General features: G+C 49.9%; 1 long non-coding RNA gene across 1 annotated transcript in view; it reads right to left on the reverse strand.

Annotated features, from left to right (window-relative positions):
• Positions 1-16,942, reverse strand: part of LOC129380440 (uncharacterized) — a 58,294-nt gene extending 41,352 nt beyond the window's left edge. The window contains exon 1 of the long non-coding RNA XR_008608465.1: positions 16,810-16,942. This is a non-coding gene — a long non-coding RNA (uncharacterized lncRNA). The remainder of the gene's footprint in view (positions 1-16,809) is intronic.
• Positions 16,943-23,538: the final 6,596 nt, after the last annotated feature.

Here is a 23,538-nt window from a genome sequence, read left to right on the forward strand (position 1 = left end):
CTCGGAGAAGGGACGTATCGGAATGACCTTCCTGTTTTTGCTTATGCACAAGTCTACCTACGGAGAGTCTTTGATTACCTTTGGTCTGTTTATCATCGAGCAGGTGCTTAAGAAGGTTCCATTTTCCCCCCGTGCGCATTCGCCCGTCTGCTGCCGAGCAGGCTTCGTTCCATTGTTGCCTGTTGAGCTCGAGACAGTGTGCCTGTATGCTGCGATTAAGCTCCGCGATCTTCTTTCTCAGCCTGCGGTTTAGCCTTTGCGTTTTCCACCTCTCCAGCACAGACCTCTTGGCCTCCAGGAGATGCGCCAGGCGCGCGTCCATCCTGGGGGTCCTAAGGTCCGTGGATATTTCCTTGGTGGCCCTTTCAACGTCTATCTTTACCTGCGCGAGTAGATCCTCCAGTGCACCGTACTCCTACTCATCTTCGTCCCGTATCTTTCGGAAGAGATCCCAATCAACGTACTTAAATATCCTAAGCGGGGCCGCTCTGATTCTGATTGATAACGCCACAATGTGATGGTCGCTCCCTAAATTTTCTTGCAAGTTGGTCCAGGCTGCGTCAGTGTTTCTAACAAAAGCCAGATCTGGCATCGTGTCCCTCGAGACCGAGGTGCCTATCCTCGTGGGAAAGCGGGGGTCCGCCACTAGGGTCAACGCGCAGTCTTCTGCCGTGCTCACTAAGTTAACTCCCTTCGCCGTTTGTCTATTATAACCCCAGGCCATGTGCGGGGCATTGAAGTCCCCTGCCACTATCAGAGGGCTGTCACCCGCTATGGCGACTGCCCTGCCTAGGAGGCCGCGAAAACTCTGCCTCTGATCTGTCGGAGGGCTGTACACATTGAGGACGAATATGCTCTGTTTGATCCTGCCACTAGGGATTATCTCAACCAGCTGCGCCTCCATTCTAGTGCTAGCATCAGCTCTGCCTATTGGGATATCGTGCTCCTGGAAGGAAATTGCCTTCTTAACCATAGTGATTACCCCTCTCCTACCGTCTCCTCTCGTCGAGACAACGCGGTAACCCGAGAAGGTCGCCTCCTCACAAAGGGTCTCCTGTAGGAGCAGGACATGCGGTTTGTCCGCTTGTGCTTTCACAAACTGTTGTAGCGAGGCCTTGCGCCTCTTGAAGCTGGCGCAGTTCCATTGCCACACAAATAATTTGCCTGTGTTGTCCGCCATTGTGTCTCTATTTAGTTAGCATCCCCTTGAGCGCGGTGCACGTGCCCGACGCCTCGGAATCCTGATGTGCTTTCTTAACTTTACCGGCCACCTTCAGTCTGCTTACGTCAACAAGCTTAGCCTCCATTATCCCCATTCTGCGGTTTAGGGTAGCAATGGCCTCAGACTGTTTCTTGATGGTCTCGGATTGCTGCTCGATAGCTCCGGACTGTGTCTTAATCGCCTCCGCTAATCGATCCAGGAGTTCTGCAAGCGATCCTTTCGCGATGGTCGCGGCGGGCATGGAAGCCGATACGGACGCCTCCTCCATCAGCTCCACCGCAGCCTCGGTCGACTCGGGAGGGGGCGCCTTACGTTTTGCCTGACCCAGCACTGGTTTTTGCGCTGGTGCGGGCGACGTGCTGCCATGACCGTGCTGTGCTTTACGAATCGATTCGAGGTCTGCCCTCAACTTACGCATTTCCGCCTTGAGCTGCGCGTTTTCCTGCTTTAAAGCCGCAAGACGCGGATCCTCCATCTGCTCTGGCAGTGTACCATGCGTTACCTTCTTTCCAGTCGTCGTCTCCGTGACCTTGTCCACCCAGGTAGGCCCCTCCTGGATGCGAACACTGGAGCGCGAGCGTCCCCTAGAACGGGAGCGCGCTCTGCTGACGGGGCGCCCGCTGGATCGGGACCGCGCTCTGCTGTCGGCGTGCTCCCTGGATCGGGAGCGCCCTCTCGTTGCCGAAAGGCCCCGGGAAGGGACCACGCCTGCCACGCTGGCATCACTTGATCCTGCAGCCACTTGCGCCTCCCGGGCGCGCCGCCGGCGCTGCCGCCTCCGACGCACTATGTACGGCACCTGGAAGCGCTGGCTGCACCTGCGGTCGGCCGTCGGGTGCGCGCCTCCACAGATGGCGCACTTTGGGTCGCACAGATGATCTTCTGGTGGGGAAACCATGCCACAACCGCGGCATTTCCTTTTGTCCTCGCCGTTAGGGCAGACGTCTGCTCTATGGCCGAGCTCTCCACACGTGTAGCAAACGTCAACTTGCCTGCGATACAGGGCGCAAGGCAACATGACCGTCCCGCAGACAACGTGATTCGGCACCCTTTGTCCTTCAAAGAGCACAACGATCGTGGGGGTCTTCTTGATTCTTCGTACTTCTAATGCCTCGGGGTTTCGGTGGTTGACAATGAGCGCCTTTAGATTGGCGTCGCTGATCTCGGGGTCCCCCCCCCGCACCACTCCCTTGCAGGTGTCATCCGATGCCGCCACGTATGCTGCCACGTCGAAGGGCCCCTCCTTCGTGTGGATCCTCTGGATCTTGGCGTAGGCACGTGCATTCGCTTCATGCGGCGTGGAAATAACTAGGATGTTCTGGATGCCATTGGGGCACACCGTGTCATCCCGCACTTGCGTCGGCGCCAGGGCCGCTGCCATGGCCAGCGCCCGGGCGAGGTGTATCAAATCCGACTTCTTTAAGTCCAGCCCCCCTCGAGGTCGGACGATGATCTTGAATTGCTCCCTCGGTAATCTGGGGAGCCTCGAGGCGTCCACGATACGCTTCAACGCGCTCCGTGGTGCGGCAGTGCGGCTGCCGCGTTTCTCGCCTTTTTTCTTCGCTTCGGGCCCCGGCATCCGCGGCTCGCCCGGCCCGGTCTTCTTCTTCTTTTTGCCCAGCGCTGTTACCCAGCCTGAGCACTCCGCATCCTCTGGACTAATATCCATGCCTTCAACAATCACCACGCTTGGATTGGAGGCCATAGCACCGCGTCTCGCCGCCACTCGCCGAGCGTCTCAAGCGAGCGTCTCGCCGAGCGGCCACCGCTCTGCCGTTAGGCTGAGCGCGTTAGGTTTAGCGGCGCGCCAGCGTGGTCCACCAGAAACACCTCGGCGAAAAGTCACAAAAGCACCCACCGGTGAAAGTTCGGTGTCCTCCGGTTCCTTGCGACGAACCGCGTCGAATACTGCAATTGTGTAACGTCGCAGCCAAAAGAACCTGCCAAAAACATTTAACAAAGCGGGAGCCGATATTCAGCCGTCCGCACTGGTCGGCTCTTCTTCTTCTTCCTCCTACAGAAGACGTAATTTTTTTAATATTGCGATGAGTTCTTTTTCCTGGCGGCCAGTACACAGGCATGTGAAGAAAACTAGATGAGTCAATAGACAAGATCTTTTATTTATGAGGCAAAGTTTACACAACACGAGGAAAAACTGACGGTGAGATATGAGAAATGGGGGAGTTGGGGCAGGGGGTAGAAGAAATGTGCGAGATAAACTTGAAATGGAAAAAAGTCCACTCGAACTCGGGCAGTACGCGTTGTGACGATAAGTGGCTGGAGTGGCTAATAGCTTCGTCGGTCTTTCAGAGAAAAAGCGCGTCAAGGAGAGCGGTCGGTAGCAGCTGTAAAGCTATTACAGATGAATCGACACACTGTATCGTTTGATCATGCGAAAACTGTCACTAGAATTTCGCACGTTAGCTCCTCTCATGGCTTCTTTTAGCGTTTTCTCCAAATCGACAAAACACCCGCAGGGCAGGAAAAGCACCACTTAAAAATGGATTTCGTTCAAAGTATTTAAAAACGTCGGCGTTGGTGTTTTTTTTTGTTAACTTTAGGCGAACTAAACGCACGAACCGAACGCGGAGGCTACAGTTTTCGAATAATTAGCCGGTTAAATATCATGCCACCTCCTTGATTATGACGTTGTTAGGGACGTCATTACTTTCCCTTTCTACTTACGGGTTTCCAGGAATTTCGCTTAAGTCGTGCTCAAGTGGCGGGTCTCTAGAGTTTTCGATTATGTGATTTGGCGTAAGGTAATAAGTGATTTGTTATTCTAATTATTCCACACACTTCAGTAACTCAACTTGTAACTAAACTTATGCAATGATACATCTACAGCGAAACGCAAGAATTTTGTACTGTACTAATTCTTTACGATTCAATTCCTCTTTATTTTCAATTTGCTCCCCGGTCATCTCAGCAGGTGAACCAGAAGTACTGCGCAAGAAACCAAAGTGTTACTCCTCACTCGTAGTACTAATGGACTGTTTCAGCTGAGCGTCCACACTCGCGATACGATTTCTGGAGCTGGGAAGGAGGGCTTTGATTTCGCATCTGTTATACATGCTTATACCAGAGGCAAGGGCTACGCGTACTCTGCTTGCCTGCGAAAATAGAAAACATGCGGATACGCTATTATTCTGCTGAGCAAGTGTGTGGGAAGTGTTCTACACTAGTGATAGTGGAGGCCACTGAACGTGCAAAGCTAATACTTTCAAATGACGTCGTTCGTCCGAATTCAACGTTCTAATGACTAAGTCACTACGCGTACTGGTTACATGTCACTAGCTCAATAAATGTAAATTGCTAGTGTTATCAGCTTGACGTCAAGAGAAACATAACACTGCATATTTCAAATTTATTTACCAAGCTTGAATAAAGAATTATTAGACGTAATCCAAAAAACCTCTACTGACATAATTTTTTCGATAAAATTCTAGCTAATCCCACTAGTGAGCATAGTAATATTGCTACATGTGTGTGGTATTTAATTGTTCGAACAAGGCGCGTGGGCGCCATCACTAGAGAAAGGAGGACGAAGAACGAACTGGGCTCGCGCTGTGAATCTAACCAGCCAGCTCTGCAACCGCTGTTGTAAATATAACGTGTAAATAGTTGCTCATCTTACTGACTCGTCCTTCGCGTAACATTGTAGTGGAGGTGAAACATTCCCCGTCCTAGCCACGGAGATTCGTAACGGCCACACCGCCGTCTTCTCAGCCATGGCTTCCGGTGGAACCACCCCATCGCCACCTACACCTGCGGCGCCAACCACAACGTACGTTACGGTACCTAACCTCCGTGATCATGGGACATTCGCCGCCAAAAATTACGTTGACGTCGACGACTGGCTGAGCATCTATGAGCGTGTTAGGCAAAGCCCCCACTGGAACCCTACCGTCATGCTTGCCAATGTGATCTTTTATCTGGACGGGACACCGCGTGTCAGGTTTCGCACCCATGAGATCGGGCTCTGCAGCTGGGACATTTTCAAAGAGCGGCTTAGCGACCTGTTTGGCAACCCCTCAGGTCGCCAGCAGGCTGCGCGAAAAGAGCTCGCCACCCGTGTCCAGTCTTCGACCGAATCGTATGTCTCCTACATACAAGAAGTGCTCGCGCTTTGGCGGAAAGTCTACGAGCACATGACCGAGGTTCACAAGGTGGGCCATATCCTAAAAGGCATCGCGGAAGACGCCTTGAATTTGCTCGTCTATAACGACGTTTCTACCGTCGATGCCATCGTCAAAGAACTCCGCCCCTTCGTGTTAGTCAAAAGCCGTCGCGTCCTCCCACAGTTTTCCCGGCCCCCAAACACCCCAGCCACGTCTTCTTGCTCCAGTTTACCGCTACACGACTATTTCAAGAGAACGTCACACGCATCGTTCGCCATGAGATTGAAGGGACGAGTGCGGTCCCCCTAACTGCAAGACCCCCTGACGGTACCTTCCATCAAGAGGCCATCACTATTTCCGGTATTCAAGCAGCTGTGACGCAAGAAATTGCAAACCTTGGCATCCCTACCGCCTGCACTCCCGAACTGATTCGGCACCCATTCCCATGTCCACAACGTGTAATGACCGGTATTTCGCTCCCATACCACGCAATCCTGCTGAATGGCGAACCCCATACGACAAACCGATCTGCTCCCGCTGCCACCACGTGGGTCATGTATCCCGCCACTGCCACACAGCTGGATGTCGCCGTACTGGCGCTCATTGCCTGCTCCCTGCCCATACGCCAACATTCACCGTTATTCAACTCACCGTCTGTACCCTACTTCTGATGCCCCTGGCAGCCGCTCCTCCGTGCGATCGCCGTCGCTCCCCGTCAACCCAACTCGCCACTTTTCCTCGACACACCGACGGACGGAAAGCTAGGCCATGCAGCTGTTGCATGTAGTGCTGCATCGCGTTCTTCCTGTCCAAATCCTCCGTTGACGCTCCTCACCAACACGAACCTAATTGAAGTAGACGCAGATGGTGTTCAGTTGACAGCATTGTTTGATACTGGAGCACAAGTGTCCATAATGAGCGCTAACCTATGTCCTCGCCTCCAAAAAGTTCTTACGCTTGCCATCACTCGAGCCGTACGCGTCGCCAACTGTTGCCGTCAGGGGTATGTGCACTGCTCGCATAGGAATTGCTGGCCGCCAAGTTCCAGTCCTGTTCACCGTGATGACGAGTTGCCCTCGTGACCTAATCTTCGCGCTCGACTTTCTGACGACGAATTCTGCCCTGATCGACCTTTCTACCGGTACGTTGTGCCTCGAGCTTCCTCTTCTTTCAGACGTTCGCCCTGCGCAACCGAACACCAGCTGCACTACAGACGTTTGTTCGCTTACCTTGAAAAGCCCTAACCTTCGTCGAATTGGCCTCAACGGCAACCGTCCCTGATGGTGACTATGTGGTCGCACCTATCCGTGATGTCCTCCTGACCCGGGACATCTCTGTGACACACCACGCCGTAACCCTTGTTGCTAATCGAATGTGTCTCCCCGTTATCAATTCTGGCTTGACGAAGCAAGTGCTACCTGAAGGCATAGTGATGGCTACGCTCCGGCCAGTAACAGACGACCACGTCACTGCTTTTGCAGCCGTCGCGTCTCCAGCTCCTCATGAATACCCGCATGATGCCTTGAAGCTCAATGGCCCATTACGTCTCATGGCCGCTCCGGACCTCACACCTGACCAAGCAGCCGCCCTATATCGCCTCTTGCTTTGCTACCTCGATATGTTTGACACTGACAATCGACCACTTGGTCAGACGTTCCTTGTTAAGCATCGGATAACCACTGGAGATAATGTTACCATTCACAGCCGACCGTATCGTGTGTCCACGGCATAGCGGAATGTTAGTCAGCAGGAAGTAAACAAGATTCTCGCCACAGGCATTGTTGAGCCCTCGTCGAGTCCTCGGGCGTCGCCGGTCGTGCTTGTCAAAAAGAAGGATGGAACGTTGAATTTCTACGTTGATTACCACCACCTAAACCACATAACAAAAAATGACATTTACGCTTTATCAAGAACCGACGACGCTCTTGATTATCTTCAAGGTGCCAAATACTTTTTGTCCATCGACCTTCCATCTCATTATTGGCAGATTGCCCGCGATGAGAAAGGCCAAGAAAAGACCACTTTCATAATTCCAGATGACCTCTACCAATTCAAGGTCATGCCGTTCGGTTTATACAATGCCCCGCCACGTTCGAACGGATGATCAACTCTGCTTCAATGTTTCAAATGGTCAACTTATCTTTATTACCACGACGACGTCCTTGTGCTGTCTCCTACATTTGAGACGCATCTTGAGCACGCCACAGCTGTCCTTGATGTCTTCCACAAGGCTGGGCTGCAATTAAACTATTCGAATTGCCACTTCCCGCGCCGACAGATTACAGTGCAAGGCCATCTCGTCAATGCTTCCGGAATACAACACAACCCGGAGAAAGTCCGAGCAGTAACGGCTTTTCCTGTACCTCAGTCCGTGAAAAACGTCCGGAGTGTTGAGGGGCTCGGTTCTTATTTCCGACGCTTAATAAAAGATTTCGCAGCAACCGCTCGACCACTCACTGAACTTCTGAAGACAGACGTGTCTTTTACGCGGGGTTCCCATCAGGCTGCCACATTTTCACGCCTTATCACGATTCCCACCAATCCACCCGTCTTGGCTCAGTTAGACCCGCCAGCACCTACAGAGGTCCGTACCGATTCCTATGGTTATGAGATCCGCGCCGTCTTATAGCAACGCCAACACGGACACGACCGCTTTAAAGCCTACGCTAGTCGGCTCCTGACAACTGCAGAGCGCAACTATTCCATTACCGAGTGCGAATGTCTTGCTGTCGTGTGGGCTGTTTCAAAGTTCCGCCCATATTTATATCGCAAGTCCTTCTCAATACTCACAGACCATCATGCGCTCTGTGGCTTTCGTCGCTCAAGGATAATACTGGCCGGCTCGGTCGTTGGGCCCCCTGGCTACAAGAATATCCCTACACAGTGACTTACAAGTCGGGACGCCAACACCAGGACGCAGATTGCCTCTCTCGCTGCCCAGTCGAAGACACGACCTCTACGTCTGATACTGACACCGACGCCTGTGTTCTCCCTGATTTTCTACTGCTCCACGTCGCCGACGAGTGGCGCCATGACCGGTCCTTGCGTATCATTGACCGCCTGGAATCGTCACTTGCCGACTGTTCCCTTCGCCTATTTAGACTTCAAGATGGCATACTCTACCGCCACAACGTTCCCCCCGACGGCCTTGCATTACTCTTTGTGATCCCTTAACACCTTCGCTCTGCTGTTCTCCACGAAGTTAACGACCTCTCCACTACCGGTCACCTGGATGTGTCACGTACCTATGACCAGATCCGCCGACGCTTCTTTTGGCCAGACCCGCCATGGTTGCTCAGTGGCTATGGTGTTAGGCTGCTGAGCACGAGGTCGCGGGATCGAATCCCGGCCACGGCGGCCGCATTTCGATGGGGGCGAAATGCGAAAACACCCGTCTACTTAGATTTAGGTGCACGTTAAAGAACCCCAGGTGGTCGAAATTTCCGGAGCCCTCCACTACGGCGTGCCTCATAATCAGAAAGTGGTTTTGGCACGTAAAACCCCATAATTTAATTTTTTTTTTCTTTTGGCCAGGGCTTGCTGGCTCCGTTCGAAGATACTCAGCTGCGTGTGAGAAATGCCAGCGAAGCAAGACACCATCGACGGTCCTTGCTGGGTAACTTAAACCACTCGACATTCGCGCGGAACCCTTCTTTCGGATTGGTCTGGACTTATTTGGCTCTTCTCCTCTTTCTTCCTCTGGCAACAGGTGGATCGCTGTGGTCACCGATTACGCCACGCGTTACGCCATCAACCGAGCGCTTCCTACAAGCTGCGCCTCAGATGTCGCCGATTTTCTTGTACGCGACGTGATCTCATTACGTCGAGCTCCGCGACAACTTCTCACAGACCGTGGCCAGACATTCCTATCAAAAGTTATCGCGGACATCCTGCAGTCCTGTGCCACGAGGCACAAGCTATCCACGTCATACCATCCGCAAAGAAATTGCCCCACGGAGTGTCTCAATCGCACTCTCACAGACATGCTTCTGAAATATCTCTTCAGACCACACTGTCTGAGACCTCGCTCTACCGTTTGTCACATTTGCTTATAATTCTTCGCGCCACGACTCAGCCGGTTATTCCCCATTTTTCCTTCTGTTCGCGACCGAGAACCAGAACTGCGCATCGAGACAACCCTCCCTGTTCACGCGACACCAACCAGCGAATATGCACTTGACGCCATCGCTAGCTGTGCCCACGCAAGTGAAATTGCCCGTGGTCACCTTCTGAAACCCCAAGAGGATCAAAGGCATTTGTACGACCGGTTACACCGAAACGTGCACTTCCCGCCAAGTTCTTTGGTGCTTCTGTGGTATCTGTAGCGTCAGTTCGGCCAGCCAGAAAAACTGCTGTCTCGTTACACAGGCCCATACCGAGTGCTTCGTGCCGTGACTCCCGTCAGCTACGAGATCGCCGCTGACGCCCCATTTGCTTCGCAGTCCAGTGATATCACGCACGTTACACGACTGAAGCAGTATCACCCTCCCAGTGATGAAAATTAGACGCTCCGGGACGTCACTTCTGCCGCCGTGGGATAATGCTACACGTGTGTGGTATTTGATGGTTTGAACGAGGCGCGTGGGCGCCATCACTCGAGAAATGAGGAGCAAGAACGAACTGGGCAAGCGCTGTGGATCTAACCAGTCAGCGCTGCAACCGCTGTTGTAAATATAACCTGTAAATAGTTGCTCGTCTTACTGACTCGTCATTCGCGTAACAATATATTCAAACACAAAGGACTAATTGCAAAGAGTAGGTACGAAGAACATATTTGTGAGATCGGTCCATGTTTTCTTGCAAATACTTTTTTTCTGCTTCAGATCATTCTTGCTCTTACACATTCTTTTATCCTTCTAGGAATGCTGGGTGAATGAGACTCAATGGGGTCCGTGCCCTATCGATGCACTTACATGCCGGTGTAAGCCCAATCGCCGCGAAAAGGGACCTCACAAGAAAGGTACCTGCGTAGACGCGTAGGATTAACCCATATGAACATCACTGAGGTTCCCAATGCTGGAGCCCAAAACGAAACAATAAAGGTGGTTTATCTGTTTCTTATGCACTTATGTGCTTGTGTCTAGAATGCTGCACATTTATTTCACTTAATATATGGCCACTTTCTTATGTTTAGTCAAGCTGCAGTTGTTTGTTTCCATTTATCCCCGCACAAACATACGCTAAGCTGGCGCGACGTACATTTTCGCTCTCTTTTGAATATGGTGCTGCTGAAAGTAATGACTTCAATACCATCTCTCTTTTCAAGGGACCCTGAAACACCTAATTAAACGTAGGATGACCTCACTGTGAGATGGTGTCTCCTGAAGAATCTTCTGACAGAAATAATTTTCGCATTAATCATGTAGACATGGAGTTATAGGTAGTTATCGAACCGAACCGCGGCTTTCTCTCACCTTTCGTCTCTACTAGCGCTTCCGGAAACTACACAGTTAAACGCACAGTGTGATGAAGTCCCGCCCAAAAGTTAGGCATTTTTGTTTCGTTAGGAGGCTGTTTCTGCCTCAGGTGTGTGCGTTGCCGCCTCGACGCGAGACGGGTGCAAAGGCGCCTGGAGCTATAGCTGCGTCACTTACAGACACGTATCAGCGCATTCTCCAATCGTCTCGCCGACTAAAGGGCTCGTCGCGGCACCCAACGGTAGCCATGGCGTCCAATGGAGGCAACGCTCGGCCGACGCAGCTACGCGCAAATGGCGTGTGTACAGCCCGACCACACGTACGCTTGCGGACGCACGCAAGCTCGCGTCCGCGGGCCTACGCAATCGCCGACGGTGCGGCATGGCTCATGTGCGTCGAAACGCGGCGTGACCTCGGAGAACAGCTCTGCTCTGTTATCGCGCGTTTGGGCTGCATCGCGCCTCACTACGCAGCTACTGCATATGGCTACGGCGCGCCACTTTCCACTCACGTTCAATGAAGCAGATTTATATCTTGCAGGAAAGTGCTTCTTCTTTCCTTATTGGGCTAAGAGTTATTGAAATATAACAATTGCGTTTATAGCTATCGAAACATTTTAAAACAGTGTCAATAACAACGTACGAAGTGGCGTCGGCAAAGACGTCTGTGTGTGAGCCCAGGCATAGAGTTTCATACGATAATTACTGGAGGGAACTCTGGCGCTGCAGTCACTGTACCACAATTGGAATAATGGGAAGTACATGGATTTGTCTCATATTCATGCTTGTGGATTCAGGCGTTCTTGTGGCTTTGTATATTACGCTATATAAATCGTATTGTAAATTTCAGCGCAATCTATACTCTTCGGAGTGCAGAAGACGCCGCGCAGACGCACAATTGCTATTAATTGCACCGATCGAGGTTGTCCAGGTGGCCAAATCGAAAGGCTCCATGCGTCTCAAAGCACTGGCATGCCCGCGATAAATCCATAAAGGCGTTTCATTCGCTTGCCGATGCATCCGTCCGTGGCCTACTGTACTAGAGTTCCTATGTTCAAATCCTGCCGTCTGACAATTTTGTTATGTATGTCATCATTTATTACGCAGTACATTGTTTAATATAACGAGTTTACAAAGTCACAAAGAGGTTTGAAGCCAAAAGGACGAAGTTTAGGCAAATCCATGTGCTTACCATTATTCCCATGCAGGTACAACCGCTCTCATTGCAGCTACCGTAGACACTAGCGGCAGAGTTCCCTCTAGTAATTATTGTATGGAACTCTATTAGCCCAGCGAGGTGGCGGCGTGGTAGCACGGGTTATCGGGCGTTTTGTGGATGCAAACAGTCATTCCTCGCGAGGGGCGGCAGGTGCTAGGCGCGCGGACGCGTGCTTGCGCGCCTCCGCAAGCGTGCGTGCGGTGTCGGCTTAAAGGCTACAGCGCTTTGGAGCCTCCGCTGCGTTGAGACTACCGAAACGTTTACTGCCGGCGCTCGTTAGTGCCAAGATACAGTACTTCGCTTCACCGCTCCTAGTGGCGGTGCCATTCCTGTCAATATACGCCATACATTACGCCTTCGCGCCGACATCAGATCTGTCACAGGAAGCTGATGGTGGGGCCCGGCATAAAATACCTTCGTGTTAAAAATTCGGCAGACACACACAGCACTGCCTACGTGTGGGAATATTGAAGCATAATAGTCCCTTTGGTAAAATGTTTTTTCCGTGCGTTCCTTGTCTGCGCAAGCTCACACCTGCGTTCTAACTAAGCATGCGTAAGGCTGTTACGTCAACGCAGCCCTGACTCCTACTAGTGACGGGTCAACAAAGAAGCAACTCTTCTAAAGGTGACAATGACCACTGCTTTCTGTAGACGCGGTAACAACCGTGAAAGGTCGCTGTAAACTGAACGGCACTAGGGTGCCTTGACGCTACAATGGCGAGAGATGGCACTGACATCAAGGCACCCTTACTGTTACGGAAACCTCACTTATTGATGATTAGTAGGCTCTTTTCTACGTGGTTTCCTTTTATGGGGGAGGGCACTGTGAAACATTGGAGGCGAAGTCCAGTGGAACGGTGCGAAGTCATGGGAGGGATTTCGCGAGCGGTTCAACGATTAGGCAGGTGATACACGGTAACATTCCGCGTCCGATGCGACATACGGTGCCTCAGGCTCCAGCATGCGGCATACGGGGATTCGGGGCACACGATGCGTGTATCAGAACAAGCGAGCCGCGTTGTAAGCTCCGCCAAGACACAGCGCTCCAGCTTGTAAGAATTGAAGACATTTCCCCGTCGACGAATTCCATATAAACTAGATTGCACAATGGTGCTTCGCTTTACGTGAACACTCTCAATGAAAATACGCCTCTGCGAGTGACCAAACACTTCAGCATGGCGCCTTGTCCACTCACAGCTGTCCCGGTTTGGCTGGCAACAAGCCTTAGGAACGCTAGGCGTAGATAGATAGAATAAACTTTATTTTACAACGGATAATGTGGTCTACTCACCCCCCGACGCGCAGGTCAGGGGGCGAGTGCCGCCGCCTCAGATGCAGGCTGGGAGGTCTTGGGTCCCAGCAGCCTCTTCAGCCAGTTGGACGAGCCGGAGCTTGAGCTCAAAGTCCGAGCTGCGCAGCAGGGTCTCCCAGGTGTTTCTACTACCTATTTTGTGGGTTCGCCCGGGAGAGTACGGACATTCCCATGTTGTGTGGTCGAGGGTCCCTCTCGCACCACAAATATTACACCCTATCACTCCTGGCCTCGGGAAACATGTGGTTCGCCATAACCGGGTGCAGATACGTATAAGTTTGTAGTCGTCTCCACGCGACTGCTTGTCTGTTGTTTAATTTCAGCTCGGGTGGGGATACCAGTCTACGAGCCAATCTATAATGCTGCCTGATCTCTCCATATTTTAGCATGCGCTCTCCGCTCCCTCGGTCGTCGAGGGGCCCCGTAGCGGCTCGGCGGTAGAGATCTCGAGCCAGCTTGTGGGCCGGCCGCCTCGTTGCCGGGGACGGCTTCGCGCGCCGGAGTCCAAATTATTTGAATTTTTCTATTGAACTTTCTCTGGCCTAGGATTCTGGCCGCAGAACTCGCGGAAGCGGTGCGAACCTCTCAAATTGAGAGACTTAGCACCACGAGGACAGGAAGAGCCATATTGGCCAAAGTTGAATAAATCCGGACAGAGGCCCCACCCAAAAGGTGGAAGTAGATAGGAAAGCCAGAAAAAATCTGATTATCCCCACCCCTGCCAAAAAACATGCACCCGGAACATAGCAAAGACAGGAGGCATAAACGAGCCGAAGGATTAAAAATTAGATTCGGTAAAATTCCGGAACATGAGGTGGCCTATCAAGACGCGGCGGGAGGCAGTGGCAGTTTACGGTGGCAACGGCCGTCAGCGGCCGGGGTATTCCCGTGACCGCTGTCACTCTGCGTGGGCGCAGCATATAAGTTGCTGAGGAAATTGCGGTCGCATTAGCTTGCACTAGAATGGACGCGAAATTTGTGATCAGTGACAGCAAAACTGCCATAAAAAATTTTAGCAAGGGAAGGATCTCGCCAGTAGGCGTAGGTCGGCGGACGTAGCCGCCAACCGCGCTTGGGTTCCAGCCCAAGCTCATCGAAGAGCGCTCATTTATGCCAACACGAGTAGCAGAGTACACTTTGGTTACATCGTTATTAGCTAATTAAATACAATTGGTTTAGGCGACACCGTCGTTCCAATGGACCAACGTGCAAGCCAAGGGAGCAGCCTCGCTCAGGCGATCGCTTTGTTCTGTCTGCCTAAGAAATGCCTTCGCATCGTGGCTCCCGGTCTCGCCAGTAGCTTAGTGCTAGAGTACTAGGCGCTACTTTGCAGAACACGAACACGTTCGATTTAATTTGACCTAACTGATAACCATATCGTGTCGGAAAGAAATTGTAGCCTGCAAGAAAAAATATCACCACCCAAGTCCTCCGTACAGACAGTTAATCAGCGAAGATGAAGCGTGCGGCCACAATGTTTATCACCGGGTTAATCCCGACGGTTCCGTAAACGATGGCTTGGTAGGCTGCCTGATCATCGGTACGCAGTTGCTGCTGGCGCTCGGCTGCACGATCGTGTTATTGTGCCCGAGCTGTAGCATCGGCACAACGTAGACGAGCTCATTCCCGGTTCTGCTCGCGGCATTATTGATCGAAGTGTGCCGGCTCCTAAGCAGCACGTATGATGCGTGGCTTTCCCATATCGGAGCAGGGGAGCAACTGCTGCTCTCCGGCTCGGCAGCGATGCAACAACGTCACTACTGGCACTGCCAACCGCGCGCCTCTCTTTCTCTATTTTTTTTTTTTTCGCGAATGCGCATAGGGTTGCACCAGAAAAATTTTTCTTCATACAGGCGATGGATGGACGGACGAATTGACTAGCTTTATAGAGCTAAGCTTTACAAGGGGTGCAAGAAACCAGCCCGCCGGCACCGCCTCTTTCAAGGGAACGTTACAGAATGTCAAATGTCAGCCACACACTGGCTGCGCCCAAACGATGGTGCGGTTGTCGGACGCATTGGACGATGAAAACCTGGGGGGCTATTTTGGCTAATTGGCTGCGAGGAGCCGAGCTGTAGCCCCATTTATCCTGCTAGCGTGTCGTCACACCAGCGAGCGCGCTCTCTCGGTAGCGCCGCAGCAGCGCCGCGCAAGGCTTCACCTCCACCATCGATGCCGCTAGCTGGGGCCCCGTCTCTCGGTCTGGCGTGACGTCACTCGGTCACGTGACGCGCCGCTGTGTAAGGAAGCGCCACGACCACCGATGGGTCGAAAGTGCAAGCAATATTGCTTTCGCAATAAAAGTTATGAAAATTCCTTGCTTATGCGCCTTGCCTTGCCTATTCCTTGCCTATTACCTCATTGGTAATGTGTATTTTTTTGCATATTTATGTACATATATACATGCTTTTTTTTTTTGCATACAGGGCTGGAATGTCTTCTTCTTTTCTTGTTTTTCGTTATAAAGTTTTCTTTCCATTTACTGATCTTTCATGGTCGATATTGTTATTTCTCGTGACATAAAAGGCTTAATGTCTTCTTTTCTTGTTTTTAATTATCACGTTTCGTTTCCATTCACTGATCTTTCATGGTTTATATTTTTGTTGTCATGACATGCGGGGCTTAATGTCTTTTTTTGTTGTTTTTCATTAGTACGCTTTGTTGTCATTCAGTGTTCCTTTATGGTTTATATATTTTGTTGTCATGACATACAGGGCTTAACGTCTTCTTTTCTTGTTTTTCTTAACCACGTTTTGTTGTTATTCGGTGTTCTTTCATGGTTGTGATACATTGTACGTTTACCCCTCATGTGCAATATTTATGCAGTTTCTCTTACTCAATATCAAAGCAAGATGCTATGGCTTTCTTTTCCAGTATGGAACTCCACGACAGCATGTTCCTTTCATATGTAATGGTGTACCTACACATTTCGCAACGATCAATATTCTTCTGTTGGTGCGTGATTTAAGCACCTGCACCTTTTTTTTTCTGGTGCAGTTTAAGCCAGTTGCTATTTCTGCATACTTGTGCAGCGTACACCAGTTTCCTTAAACGATGCCTGCCGTTACCTGTGATATCTTATGATGCAGTTGCCTGTGAATCTTTCAGATGCAAGAGAAATGTGATGCAATATTTGTTGCAATTAGTCCATGATATGTTGCATATGTCTCTACTGCTGCAGTACTCACTATTCTCACACTTATTCTATGTAGAGACTGTCGCACGTGATGTGTACATAAACAAGAGTTACCATAAAAAAAATGTCTGTATGTTGAAGGGTGAAATAATACAGAAAGGTGCAGTGTTCCTCTGGTGCGTTTATTTGCATGGCGCTACTATATTTGCTAATGTGCTTGTAACTTAACACTTCGAACGTTGACAATAGTGGCAGTCAATCACGTTTTTTTTTTAGTCGCGACTTATGTGCTTGTAATTTGGTTAAAAGTTTGGGTTGGAGCGGACACGGCGTTCTGCGCTACTGAAGCGTGACTGCGCCAAGAAAGGTGTTTTGCCTCACCGAGGAAGTATTCCCTGGGATTCACGATGCGGCCCGCTTGAAACCACCGGCGCAGCCATGTTGGCCAGAGGAAAGCGTCGTGGTCCGACCCCGGTCGTAGAGGGTCCACGGCCAAGATTTTCATGTCAGCATCGCAGATCTGGTTCAATGTAAACAAAGAAAGTGCCCGTTGACATGATCAACATAACTGTCAAAAAGGATCGGCACCAGAAAACGTGAAGTTTACTTAAGAACATGCAGTTGAGGGCGTAGTATCCCTTGCGGCACATGAACGCAGCCTTGCGCTCACCCTTCGGTTCGACAATAGCTACGAACCTGCCGACCGCGCCGAAGAAAACTTTCCTTCACGGCTGCCTTTTCCTCAGCCGCCTGCGGAAAATGCACCCACTTGTTGCGCGCCCCGGCGTTCACAACAGCCTCTGCCACCCGTCGCACGCACTCGCTCACTGTCGACTGCGACACACGAATCGTCTCCTCGCTCCCAACGGACGCTTGGAAGCTTCCGGTGGCAAAGAAGTGCAGCGCACACACCTTCCGCTCCACCGACAGTCCCGTCGCTCGCTCCGCTTCTATTTCCCCCGCCAGTTCCTCGCACAACAACCGCACCATTCCCTTCGAGAGGCGAAAATGCCGTCGAAAATGGTCATCTGACATGTCAAACTCGTCGTCTGGCGCTCGGTGTTCACGTCGGCGACGGCGAAGAGCCACGGTCATAGCGATGAGAGGGTCAGCCATTTTTTTTTATTCCTTCGGAAACGACCCTGCCTCTGGCCGTGACAAAATCCGTGCCTTATGCTCCGTATAATGAGTGCATCAACGTCACTATGACGATTACAGTTTTCGCAGGTGCCTCACATCGTGTTATTGACAGACAAAATGGGCGCGGCCTGGTCATTTTCGACCAATGGATGCGCGGTGATGGCGGCAAAAGGCATAAAGAAAGTAATAGGATTCCTACAAAATATCACCCCTGCGCAGTGTGTCGCACGCTGGGCGTCGAATCCTGCGCTTCGGTGCGGAAGAACACCTCGATTCTGGCTAGCGTTCCGGCGCCTAGGACACCTAACCGGACCGTTCCTCTCCCTCTATATGTGAATGCATAATGTAACCGCACTGGAAACACACTGGACAGGCGCGGAACTTCAACTCAGATTTACTGCAGGAAAGCCGCACATTTATACTTGTATCCTAATCACACTTGGTAATCACCGGACAACCATCACTCGACATTGGCACGCGAGCGTGGGTGGCACAGATATCTGTCTAAATAATTCAACTCTTTTTCACTCAGCAACACTGAAGAGCTGCCTACGCAGCTGCCAGATTGCATTTTACACAGTATGCCTCATAGATTTCTCTGCTCAGTTGTGACGCAAACAACTTCAAAACTTTTGTGTCGCGGAGCCTAGGCATGCGATTACGAGAGTGGCAAAAACAGTCAGCCAGTTTTCCACCCTCCACCAATGCTTCTACCCCTGCGCGATGCTCCTGCGGCATGATGTTTAAGCACCGTCCCCTCTGCCCTATGTATAGCTGTTGCCACATGAGAGGGGTATCTGGTACACTACCCCTGTTCTGAATGGGACGAACCTGTCAACGTGATTGATACTGTATTAATTCCTTTCCTTCCTTCCCTTCACCATGTTTCATATGCACGCTAGTTTCTTGGGCCGCTTAAAAACCACCGGCACTTCACATTCTTCAGACAACTTTCTGAGCAGGTGAGAGATTTGGTGGCAGTAGGGGATGGCAACAGGTCTCTGGCGTTGCGGCTCCTCGCTTCGGCGGAGCTGTGATGGGCCCCGACATTCCTTGGCAAGGTCTCCTAGCACCGATGTTACCATCTCACAGTGAAATCCTGCGCTGCGCAGTATTTGCACTCTGAAAAAGCACGCTGTGTTGCATTTCATGCTGGCAGGACTTATCAAGAGCCGCACGCAGGCAGTTTTTGCTATAAGCAGCGTGAAGCCAAATGACAATTTGCGTGGAAGTGATGTCACAAAAAACGTATGTGCACAGAACGCTTAAAGGGCAACGTACTTATTTATTACCTAAACGCTTGACAATTAACAATAATTATAAACATATATAAATGTCCCATATACATATCTACAAATGTGCAGATGAGTGGGCGGAGTATTAGCGCGACTCTTAGCAATACACGTTTGCTATCACTTTGAGTTTTAGTTGGTCACGCTCTGCAACGATCGATTCGGGTATGTTTTTCAATTCCTCAATAGACGCAGAAAAAAAAAATGGTTTCTGAAATTCTGCAGTTGTACCAAAAAACTCGTTAGATGCTCATAGAGTTGAATGGGCGACGTGAAAAGCGGGTGGAAGGTAACAGTAAGGAGCCATGCAAGTTAGAAAAGCAGTAAGACAGTTCATGAAATAAGCAGAGTCGAGATAGCTTGCGTCCAATGTCTAGAGATAGCAGTTCGAGCGACTTTCTAATACTATTGAAAGCGGTAGTTGGATCGACTTGGTAGTTCTAGTTAGACGTCATGAAGCGAGCAACACGCTTTTGCAAAGCTTCCAGTAGCACAATTAGGTAGCTTTGAGCAGGGCTCCAAATGGACCACGCTTATTCAAACTTATTGCAAACGAAGGTTGCATATCCTGTTTGGCAGACTGGAAATGGGCGCAGAAACAACCTTCTTCTAATGTAACCATGTTTCTTTGGTGCATTAATCAAAAGTTGAGTAATGTGCTCGGACAACTTTAACTTGCTACTGATTAAGATACCAAGGTTCTTGTATTTGTCTACAGGCATTAGGTTCGTTGAATTTAGCGAGTTTTCGTATTCCGAGATAAACTGCTTGCGAGATTCTCGCTTAACTTTACATATAGAAGCATTTGTCTGCATCGTCCAGAGCGAGCGTCAGTTTTCTGTCAAAAAGGATCGTTTCGCAGTAGTTCGTGGTCTTTAGTGGTTGTATATGACATGTTACAGGACATAGTAGTCTGGGAATAGACGAATAGATAATGAAATTCGCAATGTCAAGCCATTTCCACAAATTAAAAAGAGAGGAAAGCACTTACTCCTGACGGACTCTAGAATTTCAGAACTCATAGCGAAGTGATGACTCGCGATTACTATGAACTGTAAACGATCTGATAAAAAACATTTATTTCATGAGAGGGCTATTGTGTCAAGATTGAGAAAACAGAGTTTATTATAGGCGTTTGTGTGCACCGCGGTCAAAGGCTTTTGAGAGCTCTAGGTATAGGACGTCGATTTGAAACAAGGAGTCCATGTTTAATTGGAAACCAGTGATGAATTCGCAAAGCTTAGTCTCAAAGACAGACCAGGTTGGAAGTCTAGTTGAGTCTTAAAGAAGATACAGTTACTTTCAAGGTGATTGGCAATGTGCGAATAAATAACGGCCCAAAATTTTGCACCCAATGCATGTAAGCCACAGAGGGCGGTAATTTCATGGGTCACAACGGTTAACGGGCCTGAATACTGGTGCTACTTTGGCTCTTTTCCAGTCATCTGATATCCTGCCTTCTGAAAGCGACTGAGCAAATTTAATGGCTTCTTATAACACCAGTGGACGTTAGTATTTTTGCAGTATTTTGGATGGGTGGCATTAGTGAGACTACAGGCAGCGCAATTGACTCTAGTGACTATTAGCTACAAGATTCACCCTTTTTATTAGAGCTTTAGCTAACACTATCACTTGAAAGAAAAATTCTAAAAGCTAGAGAACAAGGTATATTCTTTTAAACTCTTCAAACATTGCCTTCTTTAGCGTATCATATTGAAAGCTCGTTGCTAAAAATTAAATCGTGGGGTTCTTTTACGTGCCAAAATCACTTTCTGATTATGAGACACGCCGTAGTGGAGGACTCCGGAAATTTTGACCAGCTGGTGATCTTTAACGTGCACCTAAATTTAAGTGCACAGGTGTTTGCGCATTTCGCCCCCATCGAAATGCGGCCGCCATGGCCGGGATTCGATCCCGCGACCTCGTGCTCAGCTGTCCAACACCATAGCCACTGAGCAACCACGGCGGGTGACTCGTTGCTAAAAACGTTTGCCCTAGGTTGTTAAAAAAATGGAACACCCTTTTTAACCGGTAGTAGTCTTTCGCTAGGGTGCGCGTGGCCATTTCTTGTTCCTTACTGTTGGTCTTTGCGTTTCACGTTCCGAAAAACCCATAGGGCCATATAAGCATCAATGGGCTAATTTCGGTGAATAAACAAGCTTTTTTACGATTAGCGCCACCCATTTGAGGGCCCACAAACATTTGATGCGTTACTTTGTCAGTAAGCCGACAGGCGCTGACCTATCCGCCCATTACTTAGAGTTTCACACCTAATTAGTAGAGAGGCTAAGGTATACGATGCCTGCGAGGGGGGGTGGTACAGCCATCATTGGATCGAAAGGTGGTTATTACATGTTTTTGGCTGAACTTCCTCTTTCACGGTTGAAACTGATTTGTGACTTGGTAATCTTGTCAATTTAAGCGAAGTACTGTAATACACAAGAATAAATGAGCACCAATAAAATTGGCGAACAGCAGGATTCGAACACAGAACATCTAGCACAGAGACCGAACATTAAAACCATGGCGGCAGGCAAAGCAGCCACTTTATACCGCTGCCTGACTTTATACACTTCCACGTACTGATCAGAGATTAGATACAAATAATTATGGAAACGAACGACATATTTACATTACATGCGCTCTCCACCCAGGCGTGACATTGTCATTTCAAATTTCTTCAGCACAGCTCGTGGTTCAACCATGTTTAGGCAGTCAGGAACACGTTCTAGCCGTTTGCTTAAACATTCTATACATTCGCGAAAGTAAATACACGCTGGATCTGCATCCAGGGGCGCTATAACGTAAAACTATTCCAAAGTTTTCTATTCCAATTCCGCTATCAGCCCTCCACGATTGGTGAAAAACTTTTTTTCGACCACGCCCACTTCACCTCTCTGTCACGCGACGTCCCGAAAACCGCGATACCTCCCCATCTGATATGATGTGTATACACTGATTATGCATGACTTGAGAGAAAAAAGAAAAACAGTTATTTCTGATTCGACCCCTTTTCGCCATCAGCCCTCGGCTATTGGTAAAAAGTTTTCGTGCTGCACCCACTTCAGCTGCCTGTAACGTGACGTCACAAAACCGCCCAAACTCACCGCGTCAAAGTGACGTGTACGCGATAAAGATGCATTAATATGCCGAACAAAACTGAATTTTCTTCGGAATAGCCGCAGACTGCCCCGTTCCGAATGGAATAAAAGATAGCTGCCGCCGATCGCTGAGACGCTGGCTACTCGCACCTGCCGCAGAGCATGGGTGTATTTGCGTATTATAAAGCTTCTTGCGTGGCCGTGTAACGTTTCCGAGCCCTTTTGGCACGTTTACCACCTCATTCTGCCAACTCTTCTTTGCTGAGGGTCAGTTTTTGCGTCATTCTTAAGCTTCCGTTGCATGCCGCCGTGATTTTCGGCCAGCCACCACAAGCTAAGTAAGGGAAAGCCGACCAATCGCAGACGCCGGCACCACCCTCTTCATCCGGTTATCGATTTTCAGTGCACTGGCTCTGCCCCAGTGAATCCCTCTCCCCTTGAGCGTTTTCCTCGCCTCTTGTCAGCCGATTAGATACGACAAGCCGCTCAGTGTAGGCAATGTTATTCGTTTTTCAAGCAAACAAAAGTGACCTCCTATGAACGAGGAAACCGTTTGATTGGCCTGTTCAGACAACCCTGCGGGTGACCGCCCGGTGCTTGCGTCGATGGTTACGCAAATTTGACGTCAGAAGATTGGAATAGAAACATATTGGAATAGTTTTACGTTATAGGGCCCCAGGTCGCAATCATATTCCGCCATTCTTGAGCGCCTCAAATTGTGGATGACCAGAAGCATATGGCAATAATAGGAAGACCCATCATCATTGTTTATTTTCAAACACTTAAAGCCATGCGGATCAAATGGCAGTTCCATTTTCAATGCTCTTTGAAGGACGTACCAGAAATGAACCTCCAAACTGTAAATAAGAACTCCGCGAATATCTGACGTTATTTTTTCAGTTAAGGTAAAGAAAGAAGCTGCAGCTTGACCCGTAAGGCCGATGCATCAATTGCGATAGAAATTCTTTGGCAGCTATACGAATTATAGTAACTTGATCGGCGTTATATTCTCGTAAAAATTCGTTTACTAACTACATAAGCCATGGTTTCGCGCGTATATAGGCAAACATTAACGCGTCTTGTTAGTTGAATGCGGACACTCGCTATACAAACGCCGGCTTGTAAGGAAGCGTGGCAGCAGCAAGGAGTGAACTCCCCTTAGTGCTGTCCTTGCTTCGACGCGAACTAAGCGGCGAGAAAACAGCGGCCCACCTGGACTCTGCCCGATCGCATATCGCTTTGAAGACAGAGCACCCGCAGCCGCGCTACGCCGCGCGATACGCAAATGCCACCAGCGTAGAGCACCTTAAACCGGCCCCCCACCCTTGCTGCCATTCGCAAGACAGAAGACGCCGCGCTTCCTCTCCACCTTCCTGGCTTGAGCACACAAGGTCGAGTTACCCATCTTCGGCTCCCTTTCGCATGCTATCACGCGCACCCACAGCATAGGGCACGTGGCAACGTTGTTGTCGCACTTAAAATTTATACGGATCATCATGGTGATGCCAACTGCGACGACAGCAATGCGGCTGCATTGTCTATGATTTTTATCGCAATGAAACCTGCGCTGTTTGAAT

The sequence above is a fragment of the Dermacentor andersoni genome, chromosome 3 (assembly GCF_023375885.2).
Source record: "Dermacentor andersoni chromosome 3, qqDerAnde1_hic_scaffold, whole genome shotgun sequence".
Classification (NCBI taxonomy): Eukaryota; Metazoa; Arthropoda; class Arachnida; order Ixodida; family Ixodidae; genus Dermacentor; species Dermacentor andersoni.